Consider the following 21,089-nt stretch of genomic DNA (forward strand, 5'->3'; position numbering starts at 1 on the left):
TGCCTGATATTTCCATGATGGAGTAAATCACCATGTACTCAATAACTAACGAGGTAGAAAGAACCGACAAGCTTACTTGTCCATTGGAAATGGCATATTCAAAATACAACCTGCCTAGCCCCAGTGACATCTTGGCATTACATGAAAAAAGTAGCAATCATCCTCTTTGACCCCTGGAGCAAATCTGCAGTTTCATGAGGGTCCTCAGTTCACCGAGGCTTAAATTCCTGGGCTAGATTTAGTGATGATTCACCTAAGTTGAAACCTAATATTGTTACAGGACCTATAGAATCAGCTTTGTATAGCCAAAAGCAGGCAAGGTCACTCTGCTTAGTGGGCAGAACTCAAGGCCATTCTCATAGCTCTGGCTGGTCCTTTCATGAACCTTGTTATATTTTACTGACTCTTCGGTTGTTGCCCATGGCCTGGGTGCTTCATTTGCCACATTGAAGACAGCAGACTGGCAGATTAAAGATACCCCTTTTTGGGACCATTAACTCTGGAAACAAATGTTGGCTGCTTATCAATCCATCTGGGTCACTTATGCAGATGTTCAGAGTAGGGGATCATTCTGTGATAAGTCAAACTGGAAGTAAGCTGCTGCTCAAGGCTACACCACTCAAATTGTCCTCATTACTGCCTGAGCCCATCGTTTTGGGAGACATGTAACATATTCAGTATTATATCTGGCTATAATGTGAAGGACTCCCATGTTTTTCTTTGGTCTCTGACTCAGGAGTCTTGTGTCTTCTACCAGCATCCATGGAACTCTAGCAGCCTAACTTGTTCACTTGCAAATAGCATAAAATCTTAGACCTTTCACAGTTCTTAACACCTGTAGATAAACATTTTAAAATCTGTGATTCAGCAGATTTAATAGTTTTCATACGTCATATTTGAATTGTGGAATGTATGCGTATGCAAGTGCATATGCCTTCTTGTTTCCGTTAATAAAATATATTTATAAAATTTCATTCTGAGTGTGCATAAAAATGGAAATTCTTGGACTATTAAGAAGAGTAGCTTTCAAGATATGCTTTGTATTTCTCTTTCTGGCTTACTTCAGTCTATATGACAGATTCTAGGTCCATCCACATCTCTACAAATGACCCAATTTCATTCCTTTTTATGGCTGAGTAATATTCCATTGTATATATCTATCACTTCTTCTTTATCCATTCATCTGTCGTTGGACATTTAGGTTGTTTCCATGTCCTGACTATTTTAAATAGTGCTGCAATGAACATTAACGCATATATGCGGAATCTACAAAAATGGTACAGATGAACCTAGTTCTAGGGCAGAAATAGAGACATGGATGTAGAGAATGGACATGTGGGCACAGGAGGGGAAGGGGAGGATGGGACAAATTGGAGATTAGGTTTGACATAAATACAATACCATGTGTAAAATAGATAGCTAGTGGGAAACAGCTGTGTAGCACAGGGAGCTCAGCTCGGTGCTCTGTGATAAACCTAGATGGGTGGGATAGGGGGAGTGGGAGGGAGGTCAAAGAGGAAGGCGATATAGGTATACATATGGCTGATTCACTTCATTGTACAGCAGAAACTAACCCAACATTGTAAAACAATTATACTCCAAAAAAAAAAAAATGCTTTGTAGAGACAATGCTAACTGAAGTGTTAAATATTCCCTCAAGTAAACTCTTGCATGAATAGAAGCTAAATCTTTAAGATTACTATTATTTAAGAACAATATTTCAAACACTTAGTATTCATATCAGCAATAATTATAATAGGTCAGAAGTTCTATTATCATCATATAGCACCTTATTATTACTGTTTCTTACCTGTTCATGTTACTTATTTCTAGGAATTATCAATTTAGCAGTTTTAGTATGCACTAAATTTTTTTTCAAAAAAATTTTTCTTTTTGAAATATGGTAAGTGAATCAGTGAAAGTAAAATATTGAATTCAAAGAGAGGATAGGATTTGAAAATCTATGATTTAATTATTATTAACAACAAAGAGTTTTTTCCAAAATTGTATTTCTTTTTTCCATGAGAAATAGAGTTATTAGATCCACTGCCATGCAAGCTAATGCATTACATTTCACCAGAACAAATGACAACTGTGGGCTGGTTTTCATTGCCATAGAAAACAGATGAAAATTTCAAAGTTAGCTCTTTTGGATTGTTTCCTACATATACAGTACCACTGAAAACTCACTCCTATCCTTGATGGTGGGAAGGTAAACACTCCCTCAACATTTGGTGAAGCTTCTTGATCAGGAGTCTTGAATAAGGGAATAAATGTTTTATTGACATGAATACTGTTTTCTCCCTGGAAGTGGCGATGAATGAATCACCCTGTACTATCATTTGTTCTGAGACTCAACGTCAGACAGAGCATTTGATGGAAAAGTTTCACTAAACAGGGTTTTATGGGAAGATAATATCTTTTGACTTTTTTTAATGTTTGGGAACCATTTAATATTTTGGCCTATTTTGTCTCCCAGAAGTTGGTTACATGGTAAATTATTTTCACACGTATAGTCGTTCTAGCATTGCTAAGTGAAAAGTGTTTTGCCGTTATTTGATGCCTTGTTATTTAGTTTTAGCAACTACCCTGTGAGGTTGTGCAACATAATGAAATTCCTTTTTTTTTTAAAAAAAAAAAGAGGCAATAATGATGTATGAAAAGTCAATTTCATTTTTGTACGGGAGAGTAGCAAAGCAGAGTTCCATACAAAGTTCTCTGAAGGATTTATTCCACTATTTTGTTGTCTGTCTATACGCAATATGCCAAGTAAAATATCAAAACTATCTTTCTTTTTATCTATTATTTTCTCATTTATTTGTTAGACCCTGTTTTTACAAATTGGAGAGTCTAGAAGTCTTACTTTGCTGATACAGATGTCACATTTTCAGGAAACCTTGCAAAATTACTAGTTATTGTACCAAGTTCATACAGTTATACCAAATTCATTACTTACTTCACCTTCACTTAACTGAAATGGGCATGAAACCTTAAGTTATCACTTGTAGATGTGTCGTTTTAATATGACTGACATGCTGTGTTTCTGAAAGAAGTAATGAAAAAAAACTGAAAACACATGACTGTCAAAATGTTCGACCATTTGGATCCTGTCTGTATAATCCCTTCAAACTTGAACACAAGATGCATGAGCGTTGGGCTTTCTCTGTTTATTTAACTGACTATCCAAACGGCCTAGAATAGTGTATGGAGTGTAGTAAGTATACAAGTATACAAGCATCTATGTTTCGAAGTTTACAAAGCATTAGTTAAAATTCTATTTGCCTTTTCCCATTATAATTAATTCCTAGCCAAGGTAAAGTAAATGTTGATAAAGTTATCATTTCAAGAAGTAAGAATTCTGCTGGAAAAATTTCTACTCAAAATTTTTTGATTCTTTTTCTTATTTGGGAAGTGCTAGAAATTCTATGAAGAACATTACTGTGATGTTTACACAATAAGACCTTTAACCTTTGTTTTTTAAAGAATATAACCTTAATTAAATAAGCTTTATAAAGTTCTACAAATGGAGCTTCTCTTTCAGAAAGATTATAATCACTTATGATCTTCAAAAAGAATCAGTAGAATAGTGATTATAATTTAAGTAAACGACTAAAATCCACAGAATCAGTTAAGACTTTCTTGATTCTAAAATAATGGATTCTTCTCCTGAGTGCTCAAATAGCAGGAACTGCAGCTTTCTTCTGGTGGTTATTCTTTTTTACATCATTTTGGGATCAAAGAGCCACCCCAGAAAAACCCCTCCCTTTTCTTAAGTTCTGTATCAATTGAGAATTGATACAAAAGAGTGAAATGGGAGATTATCTTTACTCCTAAATAAAAGATAAATGTAACGTTAGACGTTGCATCTTTATCTTTGAGAGAGTGGGCTTCCTTATAATTAGGCTAACTACATTATTTAGTATTTCAAACAGGGAAGAAAAAAGGAGCAATGTTATTAATTACATTGAGCATAAATTAAGACCATCCTGACAAACCAAGACATATGTTTACACTGTTTGTAATGAACCACAGACCTCAGCAAATGTACCCATCCTATGGCAGACTCTGCTGAATGATCCCAGACCTCTCTCCTGAAAGCAAACCCTTTTTGCTTCATGCTGGAAAGCAGAAAAGAGCATATATTCTCAGCAGGCAGATTTTCTCCCAAGAAGGAAAGAATCGAGGCAAACCTTGTCAGTTTCTTCTCCCAAATTTATTGTGCCAAGCCTCTAATGTAGGAGGGGACCGACGGGGAGGGACATGAGGGGTCAGGGGTTTCACACCCGTGGTTATCTCTCCGTATGGAAGAGAACCTCAGGAGGGAGTCACAAGTGTCCCTCCCTCACCCCTCAAACTCTTATACTATTTTCTAAGCACCAATCCTTCTACATTTGGGACAAATTCAGTACTTGTGTGTTTTAGCAGAAAAGCAAAGAATTAGACCAAGTTCTTAGCTCTTGTGTTTACAAAGACTAATCGTGAAAGAAACAATATAAACTTTATTCTAAAAACATTTTTTTTCAAGAATAGATAGCCAATTAGAGACTGTCTTCATTGCCATGGCCATGGAGAGGAAAGAAAAAAAGAGACTGATGAAAACAAGATGGTTAGATGTTGATATGTGACCGTAAGAAAAGTTTTTGCTTCCTGCCCTACAGAGCATGAGCCTGCCATGAGGTTAGAAGGGTAAAGCAAAAGAAGAAACCCAAGAGAGGTTTATATGCATGAGGACAGGTAAGACAGTGCCTTTCTTCTTGAATGAGGGCTTAGTGAATCCAATGCCCAATAGTTAAATAGAGTAAAAGTATTGCATGTGGCATCAATGAAACAAGCCTAAGATATAGGATACGAAATAGTACAATTTATTTTTTTTAAGCTGCAAAGGTAAGTCACAGAGACCTAAAGGACTTTTTGACCTTTTGTTTGGGAAAATGAAATGGGAACAACAATGGAGAGAACGGATGAGGACACAGATTAATGTTCAGTAGTTTTCCATTCCTCCCAAGCATGCCAATATAATACATAAATCCCTAGAAATTATAGCAGTCCTAAAGAGAAGGAAATAAATCTTCAACTATTAAGATAATGATTCTGTCTCTTTGAAAAAGAAATAGAGCAGGGGGGAAATTGAGCCATTGAAAAACAAAGTTATATTCATATATATGTGTATATTTATTATGTTGATTGTTTACATTTATGGATCCTTGGCACATTTTGAATGAACTTCCCATATTTGGATAATTTGGATAATTCACCCAAAGAAGAAGTAAAATGTATTTCTTGAAGTCTCCTACATGCACAGGCATGTGACCCAGGATTTATCAATCAGATGCCCCCTTAAGGGGCTTTAATTTGGAAATGAGCACTGTTAGAAAGTGGCAGCTGTGTGTAATAGATACTTTTTATAGGGTAAAGGAGGAAGCATACAGCTTTTGAATGGTAATACTGTTAAGTAATTCTTATATTCAATCCTAGTTTTATTAGTTTGCTAAAGTTTCCATAACAAAGACCACAAATTAAGTGGTTTAAAGAACAAAAATTATGGTCTCACAATTTTAGAGGCTAGCAGTCTGAGATCAAGGGGTTGAAAGTATTGGGTTTTCCTGAGAGCTGTGAGGGAGGCCATTCTATGTCCCTCTCCCAGGTTCTGGAGTTTGCTGGCAATCTTTTGCTTATAGACGCACTATCCAGTCTCTGCCTCTGCCGCAGATGTCTCGGTGTTAATAGGTGAGTTCCCTTGACCTATGGTCCATGTGCTTTCCAAGCTCGTGTTTTTGTGCTGGTTTTTGGTTTGAGTGAGTCTGCCTGTGAGCCCTTTAAGAGCTGGCTTTCCATTCCCTGCAGTTCTATGGTTTTCCCGGACATATTCCCTGTTGGTTTTCAAAGCCAGGTGTTTTGGAGGCTTGTTTCTCCTGTTCAGGACCTAAGGGTTGGGGTGCCTGATGTGGAGCTCGAATCCCTTGCTTTTCAGGGAGAAGTTTCATACTTTTGTGATCCTTCCCACCTGTAGGTCACCACCGCTTGGGTGTGATTTTCTTCCTTGTTGAGACCGTATCTCTGCCTCTCATCCATCTCAGTGCCGTTCTTTTACCCTGTGTTGGGGAGGTTCTGGTCGTTCAGTTTTCAGGACTCTTTCAGGGGGAATTATTCCATATATAGATGTAGATTTGTTATGCCCATGGGAGGAGGTGAGTTCAGGATCTCCCTATGCTGCCATCTCAAACCCCTTCTGTATATTTAAATGTGAAACTATACACTAACAAAATAAAGCAGAGAAACATGGTGGCCACAAAAAATTCTCAACATTTTTTGAACATGTGTGTTTAATAATAAATAAGCAAGTAAGGAAGGCAATTACAGCTAAAGGCAGTAAATAAAACATAAGGATAAATCCTTTCTGAGCTGGATACCATACAAAAAGTCCAAAAGTGTTGTCTCCTTACTAAAATTGCACACGTGGCAGATATTGGTAATCTGAAATAAAACATGCTTTTACTTTTATCTTTTTGAGGGATATATGAATTATCTGGGCTCTGCAAATGAACTGAGAATTTGAAACATCTTTAAGATTTGAAACATCCATCTCCTGAAAGTTCCGTGAGGGGGCACAAGCTTGGAAACAAGAAAAAAACACATTGTCTTGGTTGAGTATGGATAAAGTTAACACATTAGGAAGATGGAAGAAATATATCCTCCATCACCAGATGCCACATGACTAGCACTAAAGCAGGACCTATATTTTGTTCTAAAATATGAAATCAACTAACCACTCTGTTGCAGAACATGTTTTAGACTTAGATTAAAAACAAACAACAACAAAAAACAAAAATAAAAAATTACCACTGTGTTAAAAAATGGCAGTTGAATACCTTAAGGTAGAGCAGAACTTCTTAAATTCCAGCATATATCAGAAACACTGGAGCCCTTATTAAAAAAAAGATAGATTGCTGGGCCAGTACTCTGAGTTTCTAACTAATCCTGTGGCAGGGCCAAGGATTTTCCAAATCCTCTTTTTTTTCTTTGTTCTATCAGTTCTCTGCCCCCTCTCATACCAGTCCTGGAGGGAGTAGATGGAATATGAGGGGGAGCTATTTGCCCCTCTTTTGTCCTCTGCTCACCAAATATCAATCTAATGGCAAAATTGACTCTATGAAAAATGTCAGTACCTGCTTTGTTAATTGTTATTTTTATTACATCCTTTAATATTATCGCATGGTCGCAACTGCCTTTTTTAAATTAATTTTGAGGTTGTAGAAAGATTTTATTTTTTTTAATGGCAGATGCTCTCTTTCTCAAACTGGGGGGAAAAAGTCTTGGCTTGTAGCTGAAGCGTTTGGGCAAAGTTCTTTACAGCATTTTTTTAAAAAAAGATTACATTTACTTGGGAAAATAGCATCATGTGACAGGACCGTAGCAATCATAACACCTTGGGTGCCAGAAAACACTCACTCTGGGTGGCTTGGATGACTCCAAATTCTTAAGAGCATTTTCTTTTTTTTTTTTGGTGGTAGAAAGTCCCTGCAGTGCATTAATGTCTACGGAAAGCTAATAGCAACGCTGTCTCTAAAGCAACTGGTTTGTAGTTTATGAGTCTGCAAGGCAGAAGAATAACAGACACATATCACTGACAGTTAACAAAGCTATCTTTCATGATTTTCTTTTTTTTTTTTGCCCTTTTACCAAAAGTCTCATTTTGTAGAAAAACACTCTACAAATGATGACTTAAATTATTTCCAAAGAAGCATTTCTTCCTCAAATTATCTAAAGTCTTAAAAATGCCACAATGTTATTTTAGCAATTCCTCAGGGCTTCCCCCCCTTTTATATGTATATACAACATGAAAAATGATGTTTAAAATGTTTTTCTCTTTTTGCATCTGATATGTGTGGCCTTATATCACAAGTAATTCTGTAATCTTGCTATTATTCTTTATGGAGAATAGGCACATTTGATTATATGCAATCTTTTGCAAGAATCCATATAGTAACATTAGTATCTAGCATATATGGTGAACCTGCCTCTGAAAAATAAGATGTTTAGTCATTTTTCTAGTTTATTTTCCCTCAGAATTGCCATGTATGAAGAGAGGAGCTATCAGAGGTGGTAATTGTTGAGGCTCCAGAGTTTTACCAGAGTGAAATACCACAGCTTTGCTAAGTTTTTTATCTTCTTGATGGGTGTATTTTACGCCTGGTACCACAGTTAGTCCCTAAAGGCTGTCTCTTTCCTCAGATGTCTTGGTTTAATGTGGACAAACATTCCAAAGTAATTTTTTTAAGAAGGGGAAAATTAAGACAAAATATGGAATCTAGACACAGGTAAGTTTACATAGCGTCTCTTCTCTGAAGGTAGCTGGAATCTTAACCACAGATTGACTTGTCTGGCCAACTTTCAAGGACTTAAAGACTTTCCCTTAATTCCATCCGAACAGTAAGGCCAACTTCAGGTTGGTACCCTGAATGGGTAGGTAAAGTCCCCAGGCAGTTTCACAGCACTCTTCTGCCCTATTCTCCTGTGTTGTGTCGTACTTCAGTTCACACCAGTCTTGATCTCTGCTTCATAAAGGAAAGATACCATCCCCCATCTGTTCCAAAGTAACTCCTCTTTCTTCAGACTGACCTGCAATAACTTCCTAGAATTTATTGTTCTTGTTTGCTTACTCTGTCCTAGAGTGATTATTCTCAATTCCAAGTAATATTTCTCTACCCTCTTTTCCTTACCTAATTAAGCAGAAGACAATTCAGATGTCATCAGGAGCCTAAAATGTAATGTGAATATGTGAAATGGTGCTGGGGACGGGGCATGATAATTGCTTTAGCTCAGTGGCTTTTTAAAAAAATTCACCACTTGGTGAACTCAAAGGCCACCAAAAAATAATGTTTTCTAATTATCAGCTTGACCTCGGTTACAGGCAGGAGGAGGAGGCAATGGGGATAAAGAGATGCAACACTTTAAAAAAGGATTTAGATAGAGAGGTAAATGCACAGGTATATATATATACATATATTATAGAGCACATGGAACAAATAGCTGTATATTTAATCAATATATATGTGTGTGTATACATATATATATCACCACCTTATAAATATATGGATATAGAATTTTTTCTAAATGAATACATATACTGTTTGCTTTTAGAATTCTAAAAGCAGGAGTATTTCAGAAATAATATAGGTAAAGGTAGAAAAAAATGATGTTTGTTAAAAAATGTATCTTTTTATAGGCACTAAACTATTAGAGCAGTGTTCCTAATGGTATCTTATTTATGTGACATCATGATTCTCTCAGAATTTTACAATAGACTCTACAGTATTGAAGTGTGTGCTGACCAAGTTTGAGGCAGAAAAATAGAAGCATAGGTCTGTATATAAGTTTAGGTTATTCTGGGTCTGCCGATTAGCCAGAAATAGTTTCGCTTAGAACAATGTGTGGTTTACATCAATATTTTAAATTATCTTGATACAGTGTAGTTCTGTGTTAAAACATAATGTTCTAATAAATTTCTCAGCACACTTGTGGGTTGCTTTACAATCCTGACAATTGTATATAAGGTCATTTAGCATGGCACATTTTACATCCTGACAGAGGGGAGCCCTGAGTCCCATGACTGTAAGCATTAGTGCTAAACATTTCAGAGGAAGATATATGTTATCTACTTTAGTTGACCAACCTAAGGTGAAAGCACTAGAATCAACCTAGCTTGGTTTGTATGCTTTAGTGAAATGCTTTCGATACCTTGGTCAGCTATGAATCTGCTCCTCCATACAGAAATGCATGGTTTGTTATAACTCTTAGACTGGAGAAGCAATGCCTGTGGCTTCTCAGAAAGATGATCTTTCTGACTTTAAATTTAGAATAGCTGAACATCTCTGACTGCTGTGCAGTATTGGGGAGGGAGGCTGCTAAAGATACAAAGACTGCAGCTGTGCTTATTTTGGAAGACTCACAGTGCAGAGTCAGTTGTTGTGCTTAGATTATAATGCATGGCTGAGATATCCAAGTGTACAAGGGATGATGGACCAGAATAGGCTAACAGAAAAGCAGATGGGCCTCTGTAAAATGAAATCACTGAAGAGAATATCAACTAAAATTAAACTTTGTACCTATTCTTAAACAAGAAGTGATATTTCTGGGATGGAAATCCTAATTGTGTCTTCCCAACTGATTTGAAGGCAAACTATGTTCTCCTTATTTTCTCTTTAGCTTTTCCATTTATTTGTGGTAAACAAAATGGAAGAAAATAAGTGGAAAGCAGATAATGATTTTTGACTACATGTAAATAAAACTTCTTTGATCTTAGGGAAAAAATTGTTTCACACAAAATGATATTTTAAATGATGCCCATATTTTAAAATCTAGAGATTAAATGAACAATTATTTGTTCCATGGGCTATATCAGTGAAAGCCTTACACTTTGACATCATTATCACCTTGTGTTAAATTTAAATGAACAATCACATAGTTCTAGTACCTTGGTTCATGTTAATCATGAATTTTTATATTATTTTTAAAGGAAGTGTTCAAAAAATACAACATTTTTTTCAAAGAATAGTTTTTTTAGGCTGCTCCATTCCCTATCAGCAATCTATAATATTTACCACTAGGTCAATATCCTGGACTTATTATTCTCTTAAATAGATCCCTGTGAGGATATGAACAAATGGAGACAATTTATGTATTGTTCCTTAATATATCCTTTCTCTAATGCTTCAGTAAACCCTAAACGCTACAGAAAATATTGATGTTATTTAAGAATAAATGGTTTATTATGAAGTTCCCTCCCTCCAGTAAACAAAACGAAAGACAAAAAAAAAAGAACAAAACAAAAAGATTTCAGAAAGAAAGAAAATCTTGGGAAACTAAGAACATAATGTGGCTTCCAATTATATTTTAGGCAAGATGGGAAATATAAACCAAGAACTGTAGTTTTTAGACCTTTATAAAAGTATAAAATATTTTCAATATTAGTTTTGATGATCCAGACTGTTTTAGCCTAATGATTAATGATACATTGCTTAAGATGAAACTGCTTAGGGGGATAGTTTCCAGGAAAGTATCCACTAACAGTTATTTTTTTCTGTGAAAGAAAACTACAGTTGAGCAAAAGCTAGAGTAGATAGTAATATTTAGAAAGAAAAAAAAAAAAGAAAGAGAGGGAGATATATGTATTTAATGTCACTATACAGATAGATCCCTGAAAAAGATTGCAAGTAATCAAGCCTGCCTATTCTCCATAAAGAATACTGCCAAGATTACAGAATTACTTGTGATTTAAGGCCTTGCACATTAGTTGCAAGAAGGGAAAAAATAGTCCCTTCTTGCACCGGGGAGGGAGGGCTATTTGTCTATCTTTTCTTTTACTTCAGAAAAGTAAAGCTCAAGATTACTTGTGCTTGAAAATTGTTTTAAGATAAATAGAAGAAAGATCCTATATTCTACATTTCAATAGAAGCTAAAATATGTTTTGTTGAACACTGCTCTCTTGATTTAAAACAAAACAAAAACTTTTAAAGGAAAATAGAAATTGTCTGTTTCTGGTTATTTTGCACTTAAACCATTAAAATGTTGCTTTCTTAGTTCCCATTAATTTTGCAAAATCATTTTTAACAATTTCAATAATCACTTTAGCTGCATTTCTCTTACATGCAGGCCTGTTTTCCAAGTACAAATAAATTTGAACAACAGATTTGATTTCTGTTAGAAATTTCTCCAGATGTGAATTTTGAAATACGGCTCATATTATTATTCTGGTTTGCAGTAAAACATGGATTAAGGCACAAAAAGAAGAAGAAAATGCTTGGTAAATAAATAAGTAGATAATTAAACTTTGTTTACCATTCCATCCACAGATTTTTATGTTTGCCAGAATATAACATTGACTTGAGAGATGGGGTGTCAGTTAACTTGAAGCCAAACAATTCAATAGTTAGAAGAATAAGAACTGAATTTTGTTGAAAAACAAGTTACTTGCAGATTTCACTTCATTCATATGGCCACCATTTTGTATTTGTGCATGTTCTAGCTTAGCATTAGTAATGATGCTAAGCTGAATGGCATTATTTTAGCCCTATGCCTGGTCCCTTGAACAATGTTCAGCCACAGGTAATCAATATGACCAAATATGTTAGTCAAATAATTCAAATTCAAATAAATAAAATAGTTCAAATTCAAAAACACTTTTCATCATTTTATCATGTCATTCTGACATCATATCATCAGAGAGACATATTGTATAAACCAACATTTTGTGTTATCACATTTGAAAATACAGATAATTTTAAAAGACATTTGTTGGCAAAATATAAATATATAAATATATATATAATCATTTTATTTATCTTTGTTTTTTTTCTCTTTCTATCATATATTGGGTAAACAAATTAAATATCATTTGGGTATTGTTGCAACCAGACACACTTCTGTTCCTGCAATACAGGATTTCATATTATCGCATTGATATAATTTCACCAGTCAGACCAGCAAGCAATTTAAAGACTTCTACCATTCTTTGAGAAGACAAGGGAGACTAGGCACTCACATATTCACAGTGAGCATAAGATTTGGTAACTGTCTTCTGGGGAGTAATTTGCCAGTGTACATTAAATTTTAATTGTGCACAGAAAGCTGTTTTACAGAAATTACATCATAGTACAGATGTTCACGGAAGCATTACACCAGCAATGGACACCACTTACTTTCCCATCAATAAGGGAATAGTTAAACTATGAGAGATCCATTAAAGTGAATACGGAGCAGCCATGAAAAAGAGGAGATATATATTGAATGCTATGAAAAGATGCACATGGTACGTTCAATAAAATGAAGACTAATATAAGACGTCTTAGAAGATTATTCTATTTCCTATAAAGAATGATAGCTAAATATATTTATGTATATCCATAAAAAAAAAGATGTCTGGAAGAATAGCAGCAAACTTAGGTGGAGGGATGGAAAGTGGACTTTGAGAGGGTCTGACTCCTTGCCTTTTATGTTTATGTCTATATAACTTAGGAGTAAACTTAGTTTACTTTACAGATTTTTCTGCTCTTTTCTGCTAAAATCCAATCCTGAAAACAGCACTTATTCCCCTTGGTCAGCATTTTTCTTTTTTCCTGAAAACTACTCTTCATCCAAAATAAATATTTCTACTGTACCACAAAACAAATTATTCAGCTTTAAAATTGCACAGCTTTTGCCATATAGTAAATTCCACTAAGCCATGGCAAATCTCCATCTCCAGTTCAGAAAACGTTTATGTTTGACCAGGGGGAATGATGATAAATTGTTTATGTTACTCTTTGTCTTCTGGGGAAATGTTTTCATTAAGTCTGAATGCTATCTAATGATTAAGACAGGAACGTTTGAGAAAAGCTACTACTTATTCAATCACTAAATACAGATCACATTAAGATAGAGCAAGGCGGGGGGGAGGGAAATGGCCATGCTATCTGCTTTTGGACTCGCCTTGCTACCCAATCTCCTGCTGTTCAAGGTAGGAGTAAAACATCTTTCTCACTAACGAGTGACTTTCTTTCTCTTGGAGGAGAATATTATACTCTACTGTTGAATGTTTTCTTAGCGTTATGACTCTGTGTGTGTGTGTGTGTGTGTGTGTGTGTGTGTGTGTGTGTGAATTCACAGAAAACTACAAGGTTTCAATGGGTGTCTGAGAAATACGTGCTTTTTGCCATCTCTAATGTTGCCCCATCTCAAATTAATTAAATTAATGGCTGCATATAAATCTGTTAGCTCCATTACTTTTATGGCTTCATCATTTTAAGTATTTTAACAATTTAAAATATTAAATTATAAAATAGACACATAATTCCATATTCTGCGTTTTGAGTTAATGTTACTCATTTTCTGTGTTTCTACATAAATATGGTTGAATGATATTAAATGAGAAAATCTGGTATTGTATATTTAATCAAAATCAACCCTTCAACAATTGGTATACTTCAGTTTGGGCTATTTTTTATGATGTCGTGATGAATATACTTATATATCTGGATTTCCCCTATTTTAATGAGTCGCTTTGGAGATATTCCTGTAAATAAAATTAATTTATTGAACAATACGACTTAAGATGCATGGCAAACTGCCTTCAAATTTAGCATTGTATATTTAGCAAAATATTCATAATATGGTCAACTAGGCTCTATTAAATTCCATAATAATTTAGAATATTTATATAAATAGGAAAACAAATGTTCATATTGAGTAATGAGTCTTAATTAGTTTGAATTTGTTTTATCATTAAATAAGCCATATGTATTTTTTTCATAATAGCTTTGAGGTCCTGTCTACCTGGCTAATGAAAAATTCAGTTTAGTTTTATTTTGAAGACATTTTCCTTCCCTAGCTTTCCATAGTTGTATACAATGCAGTAATTTGTAGTAAATATCACTGGTCTTTAGTTCGTTATGGTCTCCACTGCCAATGTCCATTATCTAAGCCAAGTTGATCCACTCAAATTTGTTAAATTTAGCGACCTATACTTCTACCTAAGCTTTTAAGGCCATTACATTCAGGGTTATACCTCTCTAATATATGTATACCGTCCCCAGCAGAGCCCAGCCATCTTCAGCAATACTGAATTTCGTTACATTACTGTATCAGAGATCCTCAAGACCACCTTCAAATTCAATGATTCACTGGAAGGACTCACAGGACCCAGAAAACCATTATACTTACAGTTGCAACTTATTATAGAAAAAGGATACAGTTTGAAATCAGCGAAGGTAAAGGCACATAGGGCAGGTAAGGCACTATACTTCCATGTGCTCTCTTCTGGTAGAATCTTAAAGATAGTGCTTAACCTGCCAGCAATGATGTGTGACATGTACAAAGTACTACCAACCAGGGAAGCTCACCTGAGTCTTGGTGTGCAGAGTTTTTACTGGAAGTTGGTCGCTGATCCATGGTTGAACACCTGCATGGCTGACGTTAGTCACTTAGTTTCCAGCCCCTACAGAGACCTAACTGATACCTTGTAACCCAAGGCTTCAAGAAAACAAAAAATACTCTTATCCAGTACAGCTGCGCCCAACCCCTTGAAAGGCCCTGAAATTTAAAAAGCCAGAGCTTTTCTTTGAAAAATGTAATCCTCTTTACTCTCTATAATGCAAGGAATTTCAGGCCTTCAAAAACAAATAATTACAATGACTTCCTTGTCCTCTGTTAGGGGATCAAAGAAAAAATATTCCTCTCATTCTTCCCAGATACACATAGAAGAAGAAAAAAAAAAGACTTCTTTAATCAGCTGTTTTTCCACAGATGTAATATATTCCCAGAGACATCAGGGTTATTGCAAGATACTAAATTATGAAGTTGATTTGTTACATAGCAATAGTGATCAGAACAGTTAGATTCACACATATAATTAATAAATTAAATGTGAATCATTTTATGACTGTACTGTTTTCACATTTACATAGATTCTGCTACATAAACTAAAATATAGGCAGTTTAGAAAATTTTAGAAATAATAAACAGCATTGAAACTATATGTACTTAATGCAGATACAATTATGAATTTTCTACTGATCAATTCTTTGGGGCTTCTTTTTTTTGTTTCTGTTTTTAAATTAAATATGTCATAAAGAAGTCATTATTAAGTTTTAAAACAAAGTATATGCAAATATATGGGCACATATGTTCATATGTTAAACCCCATGTTCCTCAACCACAGAGTTACCATTTATTTGTTTGTTTGTTTTGTTCTTTCACAGAGTTACCTTTGAAAAGCCATGATTTGGGTTTTTTGTGGGGTTTTTTGCATATTCTTTATGAGGTGACCTATGCATATACAAGCATCTACCTCTATATTTTTTAAGCAAATTTTAGTAAACTGCACACTATGATATATTTTTTCCTAAAATATAGATATTGGAAATTATACAGCTATTTTTCTGTCATGGTTTGTATTTTTATTTTATGTATGTCATTTTAACCTTATGTTTTTAATGTTCTGTAGTTAACTGTGTTTTCTTTAATGAAATCTAGAATTTTTGATCATACTCTCAAAGATCTTTCTAACTCTACTATAGAAATATCACAAATAAGAGAAATATTAACATTTTTACATTTGGATTTTTCCCTTCTTATTTATTCCCACTTTTTAAAGAATCATTTCCAAAATATTTCCCAGAGGTCTACTAAATTATCACAATCATTTATTTTAAAATATAGAATTTCTACTACTTTAAATTAAATTTTTATTTTATTTTAAATTATCATATATGCTTATACCAATTTATGAAATTTATAGCTAAATTATACTGATATAGCTATGTAGGTACCGTCACAACAACTGTTTTAATTATTACATTTTGTCATACATTTTAATATCTGGTAGAGCTACTTCATGACTTTATTTTGATTTTTAGAATTTTCTAGGTTAAACTGGGTTGTTTATTTTTCCAAATAAAATAGAACATAAGAAACATAACTTACTAAACTTTTATTTTTATTTATTTATTTATTTATTTATTTTTAAACTTTTAAATGAATACAGTGCCACAGAAGCACAGGCCTAGATTAAAAAGGCTTTTACAGTTCAAGTCTTAAAACGAACTTCAGGCCTCCAAAGATACACTAACAAAAGTAGCCATGAAAACTGTGCAGACACAAAGGAATGTACACTACATAAAACTCACTTCAGATGTGTCCCTAAGAATAATGTTTAAGAAAATAATCTCCCAGAATACAGACACATGGACTATGGAAAACCTTGAAAAAGCACATTCTTCCCAGAGGACTGAATTTCCTCTTGGGGGACAGAGATAATGCCCCTCTCCATGGCAAAGAAGAGATCTGTTTTCTCCTCCAGGATTATAATTATGTCATTTTATTGTAATGATATAAGAATGTCTCCCACTAGCGCAAAGGTTAGCAGAATTGATATCGTAACATTGGGAATTTTATAAACTCAGAATTCCTGGGCTGGGATGAAGACCCATTGGGTGAACAGCATCAGCCTGTGCCACAATCATGGGACTTGGGGTGTCAATAGTAACTGATGCAAAACATGCAGCTCATGTTACCTGCTGTGCCACCAGTGATACAGTTCTTTGTCTCTGACACAGGATTTTTGTGATTTTTTTCATCATCAATGACACTATAGTAGAATAACTTGTTAGCTTAAAACCAGGGTAAAATCCAAAACACTGGAGAATTTTTTGATAATAATATATCTTTTCAATATTAGGTCACCTGAACAAGGGAAGCCATATTGAATCAGATACAAAGAACCACACATCAAGTGATAAACCTGGACTTCATGCTCAATGCAATTACTGGACGAGAACTTGTGTTGTTACTCTTGGTAAAAAGGTGAGTATGTTCTATTTGTATAGTGTTATGAGTTGAAGTGTGTCCCCCCTCAAATTCATATGTTGGCGTCCTAACTCCCAGTATCTTATAATGACACCTTATTTGGCAATAAGACTATTTCAGATGTAGTTAAGTTGAGATGAGGTCAGCAGGGTAGGTGCTAATCCAATAACTATATCTTTATAAAAACAGGAAATTTGAACACGAGGATATTCATACAGGGAGAATGCTGTGTGAAGCTGAAGGAAAGTATTGGGGTGAGGCTTCAAGACTGTGAGACAATATATTTCTGTTGCTTAAGTCACCCAGCTGTGGTAGTACTTTGTTATAGCAGCTCTAGCAAACTAATGTAGGAAAAGGGTGAAGTGGATGTATGGAAATCAGAAGAGCAGGGACTTAACTGGCTGCCCGACATATGTCCTTTTATTTCTAGGATGACATTTAAACTGCATTCCCATTCTACCTTATATTCTGGTGGGGACAGGCATCTGAATCCTGGATATTACAATGCAGATGAGAAGTATAAGAACACCACTTAGAAGCCTTGGTCATAAAAGCCTTTGACTCATTATCCTTCATGACTTTTCATCTTTCAGTAGTGATCATTGAAGCCATGTTTTGAAAACAAAAGAACCAAAAAAAAACTTTTTAAGTGCATCTTTCAATTCAGTTTTGAAGTCTATGAGTGAGAACTGTGTTAAGTCACTGAGATTTTGGATTTTATCTGTTATAGTAGCAATGTTATCTAGACAAATACACAATAACAACTTCCTTACCAGTAACCTGATCACATTATACAGATCAATAATTCAGGAATATTTTGGAAAGTTTGTGTTGGGATGATTGGAGAGTGAGGATATACTGAACCTTTGTTCTACGTTATTGGGTAGCATTAACTGTCCAATTCGATAAAACGTACTTGGTTGGGTACCATCTATGCTGAACATTAATGAGCATGATAGAGAACCACATCGTTTTGTAAGTAGATTATCCAGATTTCCCTGAGGGGGACGGGTATTGAGTGTGAGCTATGAAAATGCCAACTCTGAATACTTTATAATCCAATATTTTCTGACATTAAACTTAAATTAGTTTCCTGTAGTATTTTTTTTAAAGAAATATATGTTTTGTAGCTATGAGTGAATAGAGTTAAAAGATAAGCAGTAAGAGCCACTTCTAGAATGGAGGCATGAGGAGATCTGCAGACTGGCTCCCCGGCATAACCTGGTAAAATTTTTATAAAAGAAAACATTTAAAGTCTATGGATATTGTCTTAAAGGCATACACCAAGTGAAGAAATGTTTATTCAAGAAAATCTACATTTTGGTAAGAATAGCAAGAGTCGGTGGCACTTGACCCATAACCAACGCCCTCTCCCGCAATTCCACAGATTAGTATGATAACATCTTTACTCTTGGTAGATGTGGTGAAGAAGATGGGACTTCCTCCTCCTTCAGTAATCAGTCAAGTGCTTCAGTATCTTCCTGGGAGAGGCAATCAACCAGCATTTCTCATTCTCCCAAGCTCCATGTTGCAGAGCCTAAATTTCAGACTAGTGCAGCAGAGAGGCTGGGTCTTCCTTCCTCTACCTAGCTTTCCTTCTTCCATAGTGTGGTGGTTCCACTACAAAAGAGGAAGACTGAGAATACTAGCACCCTATCCTTGCTGCAGCCTGCTTAAAGGGCAGAAGTTCTGTGCAGGGAAGGGCAAGCTGAGAAGACCAAAGGCAACTGGTTCACATGCTACCTTGCTCATCCAGCAGGAATGTCTCTCTGAGAGAAATGGACAACTCTCTCTGCTCCCACCTTAGGATCAGGGGCTCAGAGGTTTTGCCCAAAGAGTAAAGATATGTCATAATAACACAGAGCTCCAAAGCCCTCCCCTCCAAAAATGACTTTATTTAGAACAGAATGTGGGGAACTAAAGGCTAAGGTAATCTGAAAAACAGTGAAGATTTTGGTGGGAAGCAATTTAGAGGAGGCCAATCATAAGAACCTTAAACTAAGCTGTAGATCAGCTACTCCATCAGAGAGAACCAGGGAAAGAAACAGATAAGGAGGCCTTACTGGAGTCAGAACAAACCTTGAAGACTGACCTCCAAAATTAGTTCTTCAGGGCCTCAGACTTAGTTGGATTAGACTGAGGAGCAATTCACACCCCACAGCATAGTCAAAACCAATAGTGCAATCAGCTGACAGTTACTGGAGCCTAACTGCTGTGTGTGATACCAAAAGAGACAGATAGCCTAACAGAGAGAAGGGGAAAGTCAAAGAGAGCCCTGTCAAAACCACTGACGTACCAGGGTGTCTGTGCACACACCCAAGGCTGCCTGCACCCTCTGAGTTAGTGACATCAGAGGCCTCACACTATAGGGAAATATACTTAGTTCAAATAGTCCAGCCAAGTCTCTAAACGAATAAGCAGGCAAGCAAACAAATAAGACAATAATAACAAGCCCTGGAGAGGGAAGATCAATATCCAGAGTTGCCACAGTATATTATCAAAAATCAAAAATGTTTTCAACAAAAATGTATAAAATATGATAAAAAGAAAACCCTGAAAGTTGTGACCCATACATAGAAACAAAGCAGGCGACAGAAATTTCCTGGGAGAGGGCTTAGATGTTAGACTTAACAGACAAACACGTAAAATAACTATTATAAATATGTTCAAAGAAACAAAGAAAACACTTAAATAAAGGAAGTAATAGTGACAATATCTCATCAAATAAAGAATATAAATAAAGAGATAGAAATAATGAAGAAAGACTCATATAGAAACTCTGGAATTTAAAAATACCGTAACTGGGGCTTCCCTGGTGGCTCAGTGGTTGAGAGTCCGCCTGCCGATGCAGGGGACGCGGGTTCGTGCCCCGGTCCGGGAAAATCCCACATGCCGCGGAGCGGCTGGGCCCGTGAGCCATGGCCGCTGAGCCTGCGCGTCCAGAGCCTGTGCTCCACAATGGGAGAGGCCACAACAGTGAGAGGCCCGCATACCGCAAAACAAAAACAAACAAACAACAACAACAACAAAAAGTACCGTAACTGAAATAAAATTTTCTCTAGAGGGGCAAAATAGTATATTTAAAACAACAAAAACCAATTGCCAGTGAACTTCAATTTAGATTCACAGAGATTATGCAATCTGAAGAGTAAAGAGAAAAAATTAAGAAACATAAACAAATCTTCAGATAAATATAGGATACCAATATACAACATAATAGGAGTAGCAGAGAAAGAGCAGAAAGAGAAAAGGAAAGAAAAAATATTTGGAGAAATAATAGCTGAAAACTTGCCAAATATGATGAAATATACAAATGGTCATTAAACATCAGGAAATTCAAATCAAAATTGTAATGTGTTACTACTTCACACTCACTAAGATGACCATAATCAAAAATATAAATAAGTGTTGGCATAGATGTGGAGAATTTGGAAACCTCACACATTGCTATTAGAAATTTAGACTCAGATGTGGTCACTTTGAAAATAGTCTGGCAGTTCCTCACAAGTTTAAACTTGGAGTTATCATATGACCCAGAAATTCCATTCTTAGGCGTATAATTAAGAAAATTGAAAACATATATCCACACAAAAACTTACAAACAGATGTTCATAGCAACATTATTTATAATAGCCTCAAAGTGGAAATGACCCAAATGTCCATCAACTAATAAATAGAAAAATTAAAAGCTGTATATCCATACAATGTAATGATTTTTTTCATAATAGAAAAGAGCAAAGTATTGATGC

Source organism: Lagenorhynchus albirostris, chromosome 4 (assembly GCF_949774975.1).
Source record: "Lagenorhynchus albirostris chromosome 4, mLagAlb1.1, whole genome shotgun sequence".
Classification (NCBI taxonomy): domain Eukaryota; kingdom Metazoa; phylum Chordata; class Mammalia; order Artiodactyla; family Delphinidae; genus Lagenorhynchus; species Lagenorhynchus albirostris.